This window comes from Talpa europaea (genome assembly GCF_964194135.1).
Source record: "Talpa europaea genome assembly, chromosome: 10".
Classification (NCBI taxonomy): Eukaryota; Metazoa; Chordata; class Mammalia; order Eulipotyphla; family Talpidae; genus Talpa; species Talpa europaea.
In genome coordinates, this window is record NC_140077.1 from 48,800,572 (window position 1) to 48,819,643 (window position 19,072).

Sequence of the window (19,072 nt, forward strand, 5' to 3'; positions counted from 1 at the left end):
ATATAAGAATCAAAGAATAACAAATCTCTGGACCTGGGGCAATATAACATAGAAATCTAAATGAAAGAATTGGAAAAAAAAAGGATACATTTTCCTAAACTGGAAAAGATCTTACTATTATTGACATGCTTTTTAATGAAAACTATTAGCTGTATAATTATTTTTTATTTATTTATTTAAAAAATATTTATTTATTTATACAAGCACTGGGTACAGTCAGAAGCGTGGGAGGGTGAGAGAATTCACCAGAGCCAGAGCGGGGAGCAGAGCAGGCAGAAGGACCGAAGTACACTGCTGAGGGGAGCAGCGGGTGGCAGGAGAGGTCTGCGCGCCATGTGGGACCCTCCTAATGAGATATATTTAATGATATAACATATGGCCACATTAACCATTAAATTTTGCATTCCTTATTTCTCAATACACAGCAACTTCACAAACCAAAGAACAATCCTGAACAATCACTGATATATCCATGATACCAGTCACCTGGTTTGAAAGTCTAGGTTAATGTTTTCTTCTTGCTCCCCTAAATATAAACCTATAACCTCTCACATATCTGCCTTTTTCTACTCCAATACCACATGGTAGTTGCAACAGACCGAATGTTTATGTTACTCTCAATTTATATGTTGAAATCCTAACCCCAAATGTGTATCAGGAGCCTTCATGAAGTGGTCAGCTCATAAGGATTAATGTCTTAAAAGTACTTTTTCTCCCTTCCCACCATGTGAGGACACAGAAGATGGTCATCTATGAACCTGGAAGTGAGTCCTCACCAGACACTGAATCTTCCCATACCTTGTTCTTGGGCTTCCAGTCTCTACAACCATGAGAGATAAGTTTCTCTTGTGTATAAATCACACAAAAGAAAGCATTTTTGTTAGAGTTGCCCAAATGGATTAAGACAGAAGTTCAGGACATTTTTACCACCTGCAAGGAAAAGGGCATCCAAATAGATCCCTAAGACTCTGATATCCTTTGTACCAATCCTTGTTATAGAACTCGACCATGTTAATTTTCCTAGAACGCATCCCCCTCCCCCAATTTATACCTTTCTACCTACCTGAGTACATAGACTCTGTTATTTCTCAAGTAGGTTGGATTTTTGCTCTTTTGTTCAATATTATAATGGCTAATGCACAAAACCACGACAACCACTGGCTAGTGACTACTAAGCTCATCACATTTATTTATTTATTTGTTTGTTTATTTATTTATTTATTTGGAAGTAAACATAATTCTCAAGATTTTATTATCTCATAATAGAAGATGAAGCTTAGAACTGGATCACCTGGCCCTTTCTCTTATCTACTCCCAGTTCTAAAATCTCTTAATAGCCAACATTCTTTTAGATCTGCAGTAGGGCTCAACACATTCAAGTCTCAGCACAATCTTTGTAGTTTCAGCCTTTTACAGAAAATTGGCTTAGTCTGTCCACCATAGTCCACCATAGCCACTCTGCTTCCTGTCATACCACCGCTTTCCCTGGGTATAGAGAGAATCCTTGCCCTTCTTGTACTGTGTCACTTTGTGGGGCTGATGCTTGCCACACTTCTTACAGAAGGTCTGGCGGGTTTTAGGAATGTTCACCATGCTTGCGAGAGCTCTGTCGGCATGGAGTCATCACATTTATTAATCCACATACTTCTCACAACTTTACGAGGTAGAAAACATGCATTATTTCCAGTGTAAATAAGGAAATGGTGGCACAGAGAAGTAAAATGACTTGATCAAGGTCATTTAACCAGAATTTGAATTCAGGATGCACAGCTTTGAAATTAGTGCTATTAACCAATTATATCACCGAGTGTAAGAAAATATGAGATGATGAAAAAATTATGTCTTTATAAGTAATTATAAAACTGGTCTAAATATTTAGTTTTTTTTTTTTTTTTAAATTGTTTTGGTTTTTTTTTTTTTTTTAAAGATTTATTTATTTATTTATACAAGCACTGGGTACAGTCAGAAGCACGGGAGGGTGAGAGAATTCACCAGAGCCAGAACGAAAGCAGAACAGGCAGAGTGACGAAGTACACTGCCGAGGGGAGCAGGAGAGGTCTGTGCGCCATGTGGGACCCTCCTCTGGTGGCCGGGGAGCAGCCGGGGATTGAACCGGTGCTGCAGAGGCTGCGGGCAGCTTCGCAACCCAGCGCTCAACCACTGCGCCATCAGGGAGGCCCTAAATATTTAGTTTTAATACAGATGCTTGTTTGGGTATTCCCTAGACAAAATAAAACTATAACCCAAGTCGTTTTTAAAGTTTTCCCTTTACATGGACAAATAAATTAAAATTAGTCATAAAAAACTTGAAGCAGTGTATTTTAAAATATGAACAATACCAATTCATTCTGATTTACAGAGACTCCCGAAAGCTTAAAAAAGTTGTTGAAAGTAAATGACAGCATTCTTTACCTATATCTGAAATATGAGGAAATTGATTAAAAGATTATTACCTCGTGAAAGGAAAAAAGTTAGATCAGATGCTCTTTTTCGCTTTTTACTTTCATGAATTCTCTTAAATCCTTCACTTCTGTCAATTTCAAGCTTTTGTCCCAATATGGGGATTTTCTTCCAGGGCTAAGATCCTATGTGTTTTCTCCCTGTTCCTTTCTTTCCACAGCAACATAATGCTCTCATATGAGTTCATTCACTTAGTATTTTCAAATCTAAAGTACTAATTCAGTACTTTTACCATTACACTATGTTTGGAAGGTTATCCTTTGCAAAAAAATGAAGAAAAAAGACTGCAACAGAACGATTCACTTTTCTAGAGCTAAATGGGGTCTCAGAAGCTTTTTTGAATTATATATCTTTACTGAAAGAAAAAAAAAAAACAAAAAACAACAACTGTAAAACTATAACAAGAGAAAACTGCTCTGATTGTTTCTCCCATTCTACCCCCCACAGAAGGACTCTTGAGGAGACTTCAAGAAACCCCAGTGCTCCATGCGGCAGAGATTTAAAAAACCAAAAACAAAACCAAGTATGATAAACTCTTATTTTATTGAAGGCCAAAGTAAATAAGTTTGGAAGGTTGCTGAGCTGGTGGGGGATGGCTGAAGGAGGCACAGTCCACTTTGAAGCATAAATAAGGCAGCTTTTCTAACAAAGGATGTCATCAGACCAGTCTTTTCAGTTCTCCAGGATTTCCTGGTTCTCTCCCTCTCCACTACTCAGCACAGGGATTTCAGTGAAAACATAATCTTTTTTCCCCAGGGAAGTGGATGCTTAAATTACATTGTCTCTCTCATAGAGAGTTTAGGAAATATTCAGAAAAATAAGATTTAACCCAAAGCTCTTTATTTTTCATTATTTCACTATTTTATAACCTGTTTATGATTGTGATCTTTCACATGGATAACTAAATATTCCACAAATAGTTTCAATGTACCTGTCAATAGTCAGGTGGAGGTGGAAAGGACTGTACAAATAGTAACTACACAATGATACTCCCAAAATAACCAGTTCACAAGTGAATCAGAGCTGCTGCATGTCCCACAGATTTCAAACACACCTTTGCCTTGGTAAAATCATGTAATTACTCAATTTTCAAACGACACTATCACATTAGTTTAAAAAAGCACAATAAATAAGTGCTTTAAAATGTATAATGTCTATTTCTAAAAAATAAAGCATTTATCTAGGTAGTTAGAATATCCAATAAAGTCAAATATAAAAAAGGAAAAAAAGAAGGTGTTCCATGCCTTTTTTTGTTCAAGAACAACAAACTATCCAATCTTCTGGACATATTCCTTGGGTATAATTTTATATAAGCAAAATTTATGCATGTTTTCAATGAATAAATTCTTAACAATCTGTTCTCCTAAACTTATGGATTTTTTTTTTGTACTCTAATAAGGAGAAATATGACCTTGGGCCTCCCCTGGTGGCACAGTGGTTGAGCGCTGGGCTGCGCCCGCAGCCTCTGCAGCACGGATTTGATCCCTGGCCACTGGCAAGGGTCCCACATGGCGTGCAGACCTCTCCTGCCGCCCGCTGCTCCCCTCCGAACTCTGCTTGTTCTGTTCCCCGCTCTGGCTCTGCTGAATTCTTTCACCCTCCCGCGCTTCTGTATGTACCCAGTGCTTGTATAAATAAATAAATAAATCTTAAAAAAAAAAAAAAAAGAAATATGACCTGAAATATTATTGAATCCGGGCAATAACTAAACAAATTCAGTGAGTGTGTGTTCTTCATGGGAGCAACCATAAAGAAAGACAACCTTGAAAAGATATTGCTTTCTTTTTTCTGGTAATGGATTTAGTTGGGCTTTTATACTAAATGATTGCTCAGCAAAGCTTTTATTGAAACTACACCTCAGAGCTGCTCGGTCTACTGTTTAAGGTTTTACCCAAAGGAAATAGAGATCAAGGTTAAAAAAAAAAAGAAAAGAACAGGTCACAAATTATAAACGTGTGAAGATAAAGTATTCTTTTTCATTTGATAAAATATTCTTTATAGAAGAAACAAGAAAACATTAATAACAAAATACACCACTAAAATCCAGAGATCAGAAGACAACATTCACATTGATATTCTAATGAATGTATTTAACCAAATATAATAGAAATAATTGCTATTAATGTTACATAAATAAAAACCAGTAACTTAGCAGGTAACTTTAATCAATTACAATCCACCTTTTAACAAACAGGGGGGAAAGGTTACTAGCATCATCTTTGTTGATAAAAATTCATTTTTTAAGGATTTATTTATTTATGCATACAAGAACTGGGGTATAGGCCAGAGACAGAGAGGGGAACAGAACAGATTGACTGAAATACTGAAATACATGCTGAGGGGAGCAGTGTGGAAGCCAGGAGAGGTCTGCTGTGTCATGTAGGTATCTCTCTGGCCAGGGATCAAACTCCTGCTGCAGTGGCTGCAGACAGCCTCATAGGCTGCGTCCTAACCCCTTGCACAATCAGGGAGGCCAATAAAAATTAGTTTTTAAATAAATTGTAGTTTACAAACAGTTACAAATGTAAACAAATAGCATTTTTTTCCAGTTAAGAAACAATTGGTATCATCAACAAACTGTTGTTTAAATATTTTCAGAACATATGAAACATCAACTCCAAAGAACACCTGCACCCCTATGTTTATAGCAGCACTATTTACAATAGCTAAGCTTTGGAAACAGCCCAAATGCCCAAAAATAGATGACTGGATCAAGAAGATGTGGTACATATATACCATGGAATATTACTCAGCATTCAAAAAAGATAAACACATGCAATTTGCAGCAACATGGATGGCGCTGGAAGGGATCATGCTCAGTGAAATAAGCCAAAAAGAAAAAGAAAAATACCGGATGGTCTCACTCATAGCAGGAATCTAGAAAACTTAAATAAGGGACAAGGAAAATGAATAACTATAAGAAAGTGAAAATCAAAATCAACAAAAACTATGAACCAGAGACACTTTTTGGGGGGTGGGGGGCGGGAGGGGAGGGATTGGGGTCAGAATGGGGGGATTGCAATTGTATGGGGAATATAAAAATAAAATTTATTAATTAAAAAAATATTTTCAGAACAATGAGTAACAAGAAAGCTGTACACAACTTTTTCTTATGTCTCTTTGACCCCATGGAATTGAATTACCCAAAGTGAAACTTATAAACACTAAGATGGATGTACAGATATACACCCTACTTTTTTTATTTTTTAAAATTTTTTTGTGTAGAAGATCTGGGATTTAGGCCAGAGGGGCGGGGTCAGGGGTGGAGGTGAAGGGGATGAGAGGATTCACCAGAGACAGAGTGGGGAGCAAAACAGGCAGACTTACTGAAATACACTGCTGAGGGGAGCAGCAGGTGAGACAGGAGAGGTCTGCCGCTCCATGTGGGTAGCTCTCTGGCCAGGAACGAACTGAGGCCTTAGCGGTGACAGCACTGAGACTTAGGCCCTACACCACCAGGGAGACCCTACACACCCTACTTTTAACCAATATTTCATATCAAACATAATTTAGATAACTACTAAGAACTCAAGCAGCATCATTACATGTAACATTCATTGTTATAACTGTGCCCAACCCTATTTCATGTCATGGGAATAGAAACAAGAATATGACATTTTCTACTCCCAAGGATTTAACATTTTACTGGAAGAAAAATGAGTAAATAACTGTGACAAAAAGTGTGCAGTTTTTTTCCTACAGTAGATAGCCTAGCTCTTAGCATGAGTCAAGATCACAAGAATGTGAGGAAAGCTTACCAAAGAGACTATTTATAAAGCTGTGAACAAGGCTCAGGAAAACCAATAAAGGAGAGTAGTACACACTTGAGTAAGCAACATCAGGAACTGGTATTACAAGGTACAAAGGAGGAAGGAGAGGAAAAGGTTTCCTGGAATCTGGAGAAGGTAACTGGAAATGAAAGGCATAGCCTCAGGTGGACAACCAGTGGTGGTAGCAGGGAGCAGAGGCAGAGAACTTACTGTAGCTTCATGCTCGTCTTGCGTTATGGTTTCCTGCAAAAGCTTCTCATGGGCCGAACCCAAAAAGAAGCCAGAGAGTATGCAGTCTATATGAATCAGTCTCTTGGCTATAAGCAAGACAGAGAAATACAGAAAGAGAAGGGAAAACTTCATTCATAGGGCAAATGTACCAGCACTACTCAGCCTGTCAATTCTTTTAAATATAACCAGGATCAAAACCATTTCTCATCACTTTCACAGATACCTCCCCAGCCCAAATGAGCATCATCTCCTTGTGGATTATTCCAGTTGCATCCTAATTGGTCACTCTGCCTTGTCTGCTATTTTTCTTCCTTTCCCACTTCTGCTCCAGTTACACTTGTACTCTTACTATCCCTGTGTGTGTTGATAAGTTCCTGCTCAGGACCACTGTGCATGTTGTTCCTTGCCTGAAATGCTCTTTCCCAAGTTATCCATTTGATTGCTTTCTTACTGGCTTCTGAACTCTGCACAGAGGTTTTCCCCAACTACCTTGTTAACAACATTAATCTCTTAACTCATGTATCTTGTTTTATTTTTTTCTTTTGCACATATCACATCTGACAGATACTCTAACAAATACTTCTTGCTGCCATCCTTCTCTATATATACTTCCTACTATAATGTAAACTCCACAAGACAAAGACCCATTTTATTCACTGCTGAGCCCCCTAAGCCTGGCACAGAATGTGCTCAACAAATGTGAACAGACATGGGGTTGTATATAGCTTTTAGTAAGGACTGCAAAAGGCTAGACAGTAGTCATGAGGTAAAGACATGATGGGTAAATATAAACTACTCGACCAAGAGAGCTGGTTTTATTTTTTATTTTAAAAAAGATTTTATTTTATTTTATACAATAGCTGGAGTACAGGCCAGAGGTGCAGGAGGGTGAGAGGATTCACCATAGATAGAGTGGGGAGTAGAACAGGCAGACAGACCGAAAGTAAAGAGAGCTGATTTTAAAAGGAAAAAAGGAGGGTGGCAAATAAAAGGCAAAAAAAAAAAAAAGCAAAATGAAAAGCATGTTAACATCCTCAAGGATTGAACATTTCACCAGGAGGGTCGTGAAATTCATATCATGGGAAAGCAGGAATACTTGATGGAACAAGATCCCAGATAAGACAGACAAGAATAAAATTAGAAAGACTGGGCTCAAGAGAGAAGCAGGGATGCATCTTCCTCTGGGATAGAAGGAAAGGAAGTAAAGAGGATCAGTGCTGGACAGCAGGTTAGAGTGGCTCACCACTGAGTACTGATAGCTTCACACTGCAGAAAGAGGGCAGGTCATCTTTTCAGGCTGGGAATGGGTGGGAAGAAGTGTGAATTTAAGAAGAGCAGTAAAGGTTTAGAAAAGTTGTTTAGGGGCCTCCTTGGTAGCGCAAGGGATTAAGCGTTAGCACTGTGAAGAAATCTGTAGCCACGGCAGCACCAATTCCATCCCTGGGCAGGGGACCCACATGACCCACATGGAGCAGCAGACCTCTCCTGTCTCGCCCGCTCCTCCCATCAGCAGTGTATTTCAGTCAATCTGAAATACATGTTCTGCTTCCCACTATGTCTGGTGAATTCCTCATACTCCTCCAATACCTCTGGCCTGTACCCCAGTTCTTGTATGCATAAATAAATAAATCATTAAGAAAAAAGTTGTTTACATGAATGGGAAAGAGAGCTGCCTTGGGTAGATATGGAATAATTTATGTGACCAATGATGCCTTCAGTTGCTGTGGGTGTCAGAGCTGGGGGAGATAATGAAAGATACTGTCCTGTTTCACTAGGACAGTGAAATAAGTGGAGGAGAGAGTTGCAGCTTGCTGTCCACAAAAGGCACAGTAGAGTTGTGGCAGGGAAGCGACCCAGCCAGGGTCCGGGCCAAAGTCTCTCTGCCATGCTCTAAAGTTAAGTGGGGCCAAGTGTTCAGTTCCCACCAACAGAGTATGTGTATGTCTCCACAGGTTCTTTTCTCTTCCTGTCGGCTGGCAGGGCCGGGAACAGAGTGATGCTGAAAAGTATGTGTTGAAGATGGGCAGAGCCCCAGTTCTTCAACAACTGACTGCATGAGGACAATTTCCTGCTGAAATGAATACTAACCTGGACTGTTACGTGAGAGAGAAATACATTCTGTATTTCATCAGCCATTACATTTTTGTTATCTATTATAATTAGAGTCACTTAGCCAACCCTAATATGAAAGATTATACTCTGATCTCCGTAGAAAAGGGGGAAGCAAGGTGATAGTACCAGTAGCAGAATGAGGTAGGCACCAGTTACAGTGTTACTGGCTGCTGTCTGTGGCTTGGCTAATGCCCTGGTTGGTGGTGTGCTATCAGCATAATGATTTGGAAACAGAGAAGAAGACTATCATCTCAAGAAACTCTGGTTGAGATACCCTTAGTGGACTCTCAAAGTGTTTGAGAAGCAATAGGAGGACAGGAAGGAGTGATGCTCTCACGCAGCATTTTGGGAAGAGGCAGAGAAATACCATTTTAAATTACTTTGTTAGCCTTTTTAAGTATGATGCCTATCTGCGTAAATTTGTTAATTATCATCTGCACTGTTAGTATACATGACTTTAGTCCCTTCTGCTTTGAATATGCCAAGAAATCAGATAAATAAGATAGTTAGAAAAATGCATATAGTTTAAATATATTCTGAGTGGGAGGTGCCAAAATATCCAAAGAATAAAGTGCATAAGTCAGTGGGAAGATTATATGAAAAAAGTTCTATTTTACTTACTTTGCTTTGTTTTCTTTCCCAAGAGAATACCTAAGTGACTAATATGATAGCTGGTACAAAATAGGGGTTCAAAAGTATTTTTTTTAAGATTTATTTATTTCTGCATGCAAGAGCTGGGGTGCCACACTCTGCCAGAGGTGCAGGGGGTGAGAGGATTTGCCAGAGACAGAGTGGGGAGCAGAACAGGCAGATCAACTGAAATACATGCTGGGGGGGGGGGGCAGCAGGCAAGACAGGAGAGGTCTGCTGCACCACGTGGTTAACTCCCTGGTTGGGAATGAACCTGTGCCACAGTGGCTGCAGATAGTTTGCCCCTTACGCCACCAGGGAGGCCCCTCAAAAGTACTTTTTTTTAAGATTTATTTTTTATTTATAAAATAGCTGGGGTATAAGCCAGAGGTGCAGGAGGGTGAGAGGATTCGCCAGAGACATAGTGGGGAGCAGATCAGGCAGACAGACCGAAAGCACTGCTGAGGGAGCAGCAGGTGAGACAGGAGAGGTCTGCCGTGCCATGTGGGACTCTCCCTGGCCTGACAGGAATTGAATCCTCACTGCAGAGGCTGCGGACAGCTTCACAGCGCTGCACTCAAACCGCTGGGTCACCAGGGAGGCCCTCAACAGTATTTCTTAAAGAATTAATAAACTGGACTGCAAACATGACTATAATTTCCATCTTTCCTAATTATCATTTACTAATATTCTTTTGAAAGTGGTCACAATGAAATGGCAATCAATCTTCAATCTTGGATCATTTTACTCCTTATATTTTTCATGAATAATGTGATGAATATTTTAAATTAAAATAAAATATTTATAAATAAAATCTTCAAATGGAAGCTTGAAATCATTTTAATATAAAAACGAATGCATTTTCCAAGAAAACACACTCCTATACAAGCAAGTTCCTTTGAAGATTATGGAGTCATCTGTGATATAAAACCATAGTGTCTAAAATTACATTCTGGTTTATATAGTGCATGGATCAGATTATCCTACTTAACATGCCAGCACTTGCTTTATTATTACTCAAAATCCATGAGGCTTTTATAAAGTCTTAGCATTTCAGAAAAACCCAGACAGTCATGTGATGGTGTTCTTAGCTTTACTCTCTCAAAGGAATTAGAGGATATTTTAAGCCTGAGTGAATACTGTAAAATGAACATACCCATAGGCTAAATTTATTATCAAAAGACCATACTCCATTTAATAGGTATACATTTACCTATCCCTGATGACAAAAAGTAGCCCTCATTTTATAATCTTATAACATTTTGCAGCAAAATAAGATTTTATAATGTATATTCTTAGATAATTATGAAATTTAGAGGTAGGATCAAGGTCAAACAAATAAAGCAAACAAAAGACTAAATGCAACTATAAAATAATCCTCATGGTATCTGTCACACAGGTTGAGAGCAATGTACAAGCCCCAAACATGTAGGGGATTTCATATCCTAGCAGATTTACAAAAGTTATAGATTAGTATTAGTTATGGCAAATTAAGTAAAAATGCTTTTAAAGATTGTGTGTAACTCATCCTTGCTATGCTATAATCAGTATGATATTATAATAGCAAGGGTGCTAACAATGGCAGGTTGCATGATGAAAAGAAAACTAATGTGGTATATAAATTTAATAAATATTACTTAGTGGCTTTTTAATATATATTTTTAAAGATTTATTTATTTATGCATACAGGAACTGGGGTACAGGCCAGAGGTGGGGGGTGGTGAGAGGATTCACCAGAGACAGAGTAGAGAACAGAACAGGCAGATTGACGGAAATACACTGCTGAGGGGAGCAGCAGGCAAGTCAGGTGAGGTTTGCTGTGCCATGTGGGTAGCTTCCTGGCTTGGGATTGAACTCATGCTGCAGTGGCTGCGGATAGCTTCATAGGTTGCGTCTGAACCACATGCACCACTAAGGAAGCACTAATTATTGACTATTATATACAAAGTTTTTTTTTTTTTTAAAGATTTATTTATTTATTTATACAAGCACTGGGTACAGTCAGAAGCGCCAGAGCCAGAGCAGGGAACAGAACAAGCAGATGGACCGAAATACACTGCTGAGGGGAGCAGCGGGCATGGCAGGAGAGGTCTGTGCGCCATGTGGGACCCTCACCATTGGCCGGGGATCGAACCGGTGCTGCAGAGGCTGCGGGCAGCTTCGCAGTCCAGCACTCACTCAACCACTGTGCCACTGGGGAGGCCCATATATACAAAGGTTTTTGACATGAAATAGTCACAAACCCTGATGTCAAAGTATTTTTATCCCCAACAGGTTTTAAAGGGAGGGACTAGTAAAAGATGACATATAAAAAGATAAGAACAGGGTCTCCCTGGTGTCGCAGAGGTTAAGATGCAACCTATGAAACTGTCCACAGCCACTGCAGCATGAGTTCGATTCCCTAGCTGGCCAGGGAACAACCCACATGGCACAGCAGACCTCTTCTGACTCACCCACTGCTCCCCTCAGCAGTGTATTTCAGTCAATCCGCCTGTTCTGCTCCCTACTCTGTATCTGGTGAATCCTCTCAACCCCACCCCCACACTTCTGCCCTGTACCCCAGCTCTTGTATGCATAAATAAATAAATCTTAAAAAAAAGATAAGAACAGGTGATTACCAGCACAACTATGGTTTTATTTGACCTAGCATGTAACAAATATTTTATTATACATTATTCATTTGCATTGTATGAATGATATAGCTTTACTTCCAAATGAAATTCTTCCTTAATGGCTCCTACCCCCTCCAAAGGTCATGTGTAATGTTTGTGCACTGTACTTTTCCTTCAGAGTAAGTCCATGTAATGGTTTGTACAGCTGCATGTCTGTTTGACTATGACAACTCATTGGAATCAAAATTGTCTTATTCGTCATTACAATCCCAGGTCCTAGCACCCTGTGCCTGGGAAAACAAGCACAAAGAAAAGCTTTTACTTAAGTGTTTCTTATATTTGAAGGTCTCTGTCAATGCAGATAACTCAAACAAGTAACTTTGGACTATACACAGTACTTAATAACATAGAGAATATCAATAATTTATTTTGTTAAAGTTGTTTTCAAAGCCATCAGAGATTAAACAAGTTTCCAATGTCTCTTAATTTCAGTCTTTGAATCATAAAGTAATTAATGCTGGTCTTTAAGAAAAAAAGAAAAATTACATATGCCTAATGATTTCTATTATAACCACATTAAGTAAATCCGGAGCACAAAATGCTAAAATATGCTTCACTGGGAAAAAAAAAATTCTTTGCTGAGTCTGAGAAGAAATAAACACTGCTAAATTTTAGACCACCCAAAGAGAACTTTATTTTCTGACCACTATTAGGTATTCATTCGTCAACTCATTCAACAATTCATTCTACAACATATTTCAGGGACCTTCTAATATAGAATTCTTTAGAAACAGTATAGAGCTGAAAAGATTTGTTTCATTTACATTATGCAATAATTTGGTTACTTCATAATGACTTTTCTCCATTAAAAACAAAGAGGAATAAAATGTGAGAAATCAATAGAAAAACTCCCTCTTTTACCCAACCCAGATGGCTCAGCGCTGGGATTTTTTTCCCCAAAGCTGTGCCAAGTTAGAAGCATGCTTGAAAATAAGTTAGTTGAAGTTTAATCCAAAGTGAATAAAGACCATGGTTGAAAATAATTTTTTTTAAAAAAAAAGATGGGACATGTATTGAGGCAGACTACATAGGTAAGTCTGATTTGGGTTTCCTCAAAAGTTTTTTTTAAAGATTTATTTATTTATGCATACAAGAACCAGGGTACAGGCCAGAGGTGCGGGGTGGAGGGAGTGGTGGTGGTGGTAGTGGTGAGAGGATTCACCACAGACATAGCCAAGAACAGAACAGACAGACTGACTGAAATACACTGCTGACGGGAGCAGCTGGTGAGATAGGAGAGGTCTACTGTGCTATGTGCACAGGTCCCTGGCCTGCTAGGGATTGAATTTATGCTGCAGAGGTTGTGAATAGCTATATAGTGCTGTACTTAGCCCCTTGTGCCACCAGGAAGACATGTTTCCTCAAATTTGAGGTAGTTTTCTCTACACTTCTTTGCCCCTTTTGAGGATGTCATAACTTTCTACAATTCGCCAGGACTCAAATGTTTGGGAGTCACACTTTAGGATACTGAACTCTCAGTAACATGATCATTGTAGTTGGTGGGTAACACTTCTAAAGACCTCACAGAATATCCTGTTATTTTGAAGGAGAAAAGTCTCACATAAGATATACATATCAGGTGTTAAAATAAATTAATTGGGGCATATTATAATTAAAAATAGATACCTCTGCCACAATGTGGCCTTGGACTTGTTCATTGTTATTAAATCACAGAAGTTTAGAGCAAGAAAAATGCAAGATGTTTAAAAACTAGATGACAATTAATTTAAAAGGAGAGCTGAAAGAAGGTGTGAAAATCCCAAAATGCTTATAGGAACTATTTCCAGGTGGAAAATTCAGGAAAGAATGATCTCTAAGTCCCAAAAATAATTCTCTTCATACACATTGATTGAGAATTCACACTTCACTTTTTACATTTGGTTAAAGTCCCCATTGATTAATTTTGGGTAGTGAGCATTTGTAAGAGACACAGTTTCCTTTTAATGCATCACACTGAATTTTTCAGGATTTGAGCACGGGGAAGAGTCCACTCAGAGAGGGTAAACTGGGCTAAATGGCCATTCTATTGACCAAGTTTCCATGCTAAATTGTCATGCTTCCTTCTTTCCCTTAGTGTTTCCAAAGAACTGATCTATTATATTGTTTACTTGAGGCATTCCCAAAGGCTGGCACTGCTTCTCAGCCACCTAGGTCCGGTAGTTCCTCATCTATTTTCACATAGTGAAATTTTGTTGCTATTTCTGCAAGTGAAATAACCTAGTCACTAACAGCTAAGCTCTTTAGTAAGAACATAGAAACTGGGAGTTTTATAGTAAAGGCTCAGCAGCATTTATACCACATGGAAAAACATAATCTTCTTGAGAAGCAAAGACTGGTAGCAAAAAATTCCAGGAGAATAAATTTCTGTCATGACCATAAATGAACCTCTGTTATTTTTGAGAAATTACTTTTCTGCAAAAGCATGTGCAAGTCAACCTCATGAGGACTGAGGTTCACATTTAGGAAGAGTAGAGAGAACCAAATAATACAGCACAGGAATGCTAGGGTAAGGATGGGCTGGGTGAATGCCACAGTGAAGGACAGCAGAAAGGAAGGAAGGAAGGATGAAAAGAAAGGAGAGCGGGAAAGAGGAAGGGAAGAAAGGAAGGGGAAAAAAGAAGAGAAAAGGAAAATAATTGTGTAGGGAAAACTTAGTGATATAGACAAACTGTGTATGGACAGTCTGACCACATGGTAACTAGGAGAAAGTCCTACTCAATATCCTTACCCCCAACCCCAACTGTATTATATGATTAATTTTGCTAATATATTTTTCTACATTTAAATTTGTCCATCAGTCTATATACATACAAATGTTTTTTAAAAATTGTTATTTAGTGCCATTTGTATACCTTTATATTAAAAAGTACAATGTGTCATAATAAAATAACTTGTCATCGATAATTTTGAATTTACTATAAATAAAAATCACTTGCAGATTAAAAATAAAAATAGGGACACTTAGGCTGCCTTATCACAATGAGCTGAGAGAGGGCAGTCAGTTGTTTCAAAGGCAAACTCCACGAGTATTTCTGACAGGTGACATGAGTTGAGAACATGCACGACATTCTTGTGGCTTCACCTGGGAGCCTGTTGGAAATACAGAAACTCAAGTACAGGGCACACCTACTAAATCCGAATGGGTACTTCAAGGCCCCATGTGGATTTGCAAGAAATGCTGAGTAAGGCTGTTCTGTGTATGTTCTGACAGTATTAGCTAGAGGAAGGTGATATCATTAATGAGGAGAATGTAAGAAAAGCGTTGGGTTTGGAGAACAGCTGATGAACTCAGTTTTATGTAATAAGTTGCTGAATGTAAATAGTTAAAATGCACCCTTGTTTTCATAACCCTAGGCACATTGTCATAAAAAAACATAAATACAATGCATAAGACTGGATATAATCAACATATTTTGAATCACTATCTTGCACACTTGAAACTAGTATAACATTGTATGTCAATTATACATCAATTAAAAACAAACTAAAAAGCTTTAGCCCACCTATGAAAGGTACTACTCATGTCTATCAATTGAACAGACAGAAGTCAGGGGCCAACTACCCAGGGAAGGGTGAGCTAAAGGCTCTTCTACTTCAGAGTTTCCGGAGGGAGGTTCCTTTTATCAACCCATTCTAAGAACCCAGAGTTACCTGAACACTGACCACTCAATGGAGACTCCCTTCTGAAGGAAAAAGTGCTCTTAGAGTCTCCTCCCTGAGAGTAACTCTAAATTTACATTACATTCAAACATCATGTCAATGGTTAAAAAAAAAAAAAAAAAAAAAAAAAAAAAAAAAAACCAAAAAACTCACAATTGTCTCCAATAATTTATTTTGTCAATCTTGTTAATAAGGATATGACATAATAAAACTGAAGTGTTAGGTGTTCATTTAAGTTACCTGTTGGAGACCTTTAGAAGTTACTATTAATATTTCTGTGACTTTTTAAGACCTTTGGAAGATTTTTTTCCCATTTACCTGCAGAGTTTGGATCTGTGGTATTTAAAGAAAAAGGGGGACCTCCCTGGTGTCACAAGGGGTTAAGTACAGCACTATGAAGCAATCCACAGCCTCTGCAGCATGAGTTCGATCCCCAACCCACATGGTGCAGCAGACCTCTCCTGACTCACTGCTACCCTCAGCAGTGCTTTTCAGTAAATCTGCCTGTTCTGTTCCTGACTCTGTCTCTGGTAAATCCTCTCACCCTCCTCCCCCCCACCCCACACCTCTGGCCTGTACCCCAGCTCTTGTGTGCATAAATAAATAAATAAATAAATAAATAAATAAATCTTTTTAAAAAAGAAAAGAAAAGAAAAAGGAATCAGTCTACAGTTATTTCGATAGTTGAGACAGAAAAAGTGTAAGATGGATTTGCAAATTTTAATATATTTTGAATTTTTTACAGTTTTCTAAAGAATGTACTCTTTTATCATTTCCATTACATTTCTGAAGTAACATTTCTCTTAAGCTTTTAAAATTACATGAAGTTTTGGGGAAAGATTTTGTTTTTTTTTACTTAGCTAAAATCCTCAGGAACTACTCCAGCTCTTATATTTTTAGGAGGACCTTTGACAGTGTGATGGCAATCTGGATGACAATCTGATTATTACAGCTGTAGTTGGTAAAGCATTCTATTTCAGAAATTACATACTAGAAAGGTGATGTACTTATCTGAGCATTCCAAGGTTATATCCTGGAAAAGGGAAAATTTCTCTGCATAAATAATATAACCTATAGCTAAAAATGAAAAGGATCAGGTATATCTTTTATTTCTACAAACATTCCATTTTAAATATAAGCTTTAGATATTTAATGTTTTCATTGTAACTTAAAGCTAGCTAGCATTGCATGCTTAAACATTTCTCTTTTGTCAGCCCTTTTTACACACTTCTTTCCCCCTACCTTAACTATTTCCAGTGTTTGTAGTAGATTTATTCAAAGGGACAATTCTTAGATATTCCTTAAATTTGTTGCTATTTTTGTTTCCTTTTTAAAATTCATCCTACTTTCTTTACAGCCTTTTAATTGTTATTTTTCTTGCTTTGTGTGTTGAGTGTTTCATTTTTCTTCATTTTCAAAAAAAGGCTTTTAAGATTATTCAAGAAAATGAATTGATAGGTATTAACGTAATGTTGATTTCTGAATCTGTCTAAACTCCACTTTTGATTTTCTCTTGAAGTTAATTATTATCTCTCCATTTTTTAACTTGTTGGAGGGTTTTCTCCAAATTAGAGAGGTTATGGTTCCTGAACAGAGAAAGAGGCGACAGAAGGCTGGCTGCCTCGGAACACAGTTCTCCCGCAGAGAGGGTGGTGGCTGTTGTTTCTTGGTTGCTGTAGCTTTATGATTTTAAGCTGTTCCATCACCAGGGATTAGGGTGGAGGTGGTTAGGCCTCCCTCCAATTTACGACTTAACATTTCCTTTAATAGAAACAGTGGTTTCTGTCCCTGTTTTTAAAAACCATTTCTATTGGCACTACAGTTGGTGAAATTCTTCCCAGATATTAGCAAGAGTCTGACTTAGCCTCTACGTTTAAATGTTACTGCAAGAATTTTTTTTCTTTATGTTTTCCAAAGCATTTGCATGTAAAGCTACAAAAGACAGCTGTAGTTGGCTAGCTGCATTTTAGCTTACATCTTAGTGGAAAATTGTGGGAATTCAATTTACTTCATAAAGGTTAAGGGTACTCTGATTCAAAGTCTAAACATTTATTTATTTTTTTAGATTTATTTATTTATTTATACAAGCACTGGGTACAGTCAGAGGCGCGGGAGGGTGACAGAATTCACCAGAACCAGAGCGGGGAGCAGAGCAGGCAGAAGGACCGAAGTACACTGCTGAGGGGAGCAGCGGGCGGCAGGAGAGGTCTGCGCGCCATGTGGGACCCTCCTCCGGTGGCCGGGGAGCAGCCGGGGATCGAACCGGGGCTGCAGAGGCTGCGGGCTGCTTCGCAACCCAGCACTCAACTACTGCGCCACCGGGGAGGCCCCTCAAAGTCTAAACATTTAGAAGTGATTGTGTTAGGTATTCATTTAAAACCCCGTGAATTATATAATCTAATTCAAATTTAACACTTGTTTTCTAAAGTGGATCCATTGTAATGATCCTGAAATGACTGATATAATTGATATAAGGAATTGATACAAGGAAGACTATAAGTCACTTGATAATTATGATAGCATCAATTACTTCAGCAGTGAAATTATATACTGATATATATTGAATATATATATAAACATAATACTTATATAAGTAAACCTGACACAGTAAAAAATTAGGCTTACAAATAGTCACCACCTACATTAAGTAAATGTAAGATTTAGTTCATTAAAGGAGAGTGAACTGAATAGCTATTAAGCTGACTATTAAGGATAGTGCATTTAAATTGTGATTTTACTTATCATATCTTGATTCACAAAAACTGTAACTCAAAACAAGATATACATATATCACTGTCTGTTAGCTAACATTTAAATTTAAAACTATTGTTAAAGATTGAGAAAATGATATGTCTTACAATTTTAAACCTATGTCCTATGTGAACACATTCAGAAATCAATGTTAATGATAATTCTTATTTGATGTCACAGTATAATCCTTTTTATTTTTTAAAGATTTATTTATTTATGCATATAAGAGCTGGGGTACAGGCTAGAGATGTGGGGGGTGAGAGGATTTACCAGAGACAGAGTGGGGAACAGAACAGGCAGACTAACTGAAATACACTGCTGAAGGAAGCAGTGGGCGAGACAGGAGAGGTCTGCTTCAGCTTCGCCATGTGGGTTGTTCCCTGGTGGGCCGGGGATGGAACTCATGCTGCAGAGGCTTTGGATTGTTTCATAGTGCGGTGCTTGACCCCTTGTGCCACCAGAGAGGCCCAGTCACAGTATAATTCTAACACAAGTATCCCACTTATAAAGTCAATTTGGAAGTCTGGGGAAAACTAGTAGACTGAATATACTTTTTTTTTTTAAAAGAATTTTTTATTTATGCACATGTAAGAACTGGGGTACAGGCCAGAGGTGTGGGGGGTGAGAGGATTCACTAGAGACAGAGTGGGGAACAGAACAGGCAGACTGACTGAAACACACTGCTGAGGGGAGCAGCGGGTGAGGCAGGAGAGTTCTGCTGCGCCATGTGGGTAGCTCCCTGGCTGGCCGGGGATCGAAATCATGCTGCAGAGGCTGCGGATTGCT

At 38.4% G+C, this 19,072-nt stretch overlaps 1 protein-coding gene and 1 pseudogene across 2 annotated transcripts in view; both read right to left on the minus strand.

Annotated features, from left to right (window-relative positions):
• The window catches only part of REEP3 (receptor accessory protein 3), a gene marked incomplete at its 3' end in the record, with an annotated part of 89,515 nt that overhangs the window by 20,085 nt on the left and 50,358 nt on the right, over window positions 1-19,072 (minus strand). The window lies entirely within an intron of this gene.
• On the minus strand, window positions 1,277-2,043 carry LOC311179037 (large ribosomal subunit protein eL42-like; annotated as a pseudogene). Its single transcript has one exon. The product of its transcript is annotated as a large ribosomal subunit protein eL42-like (transcript).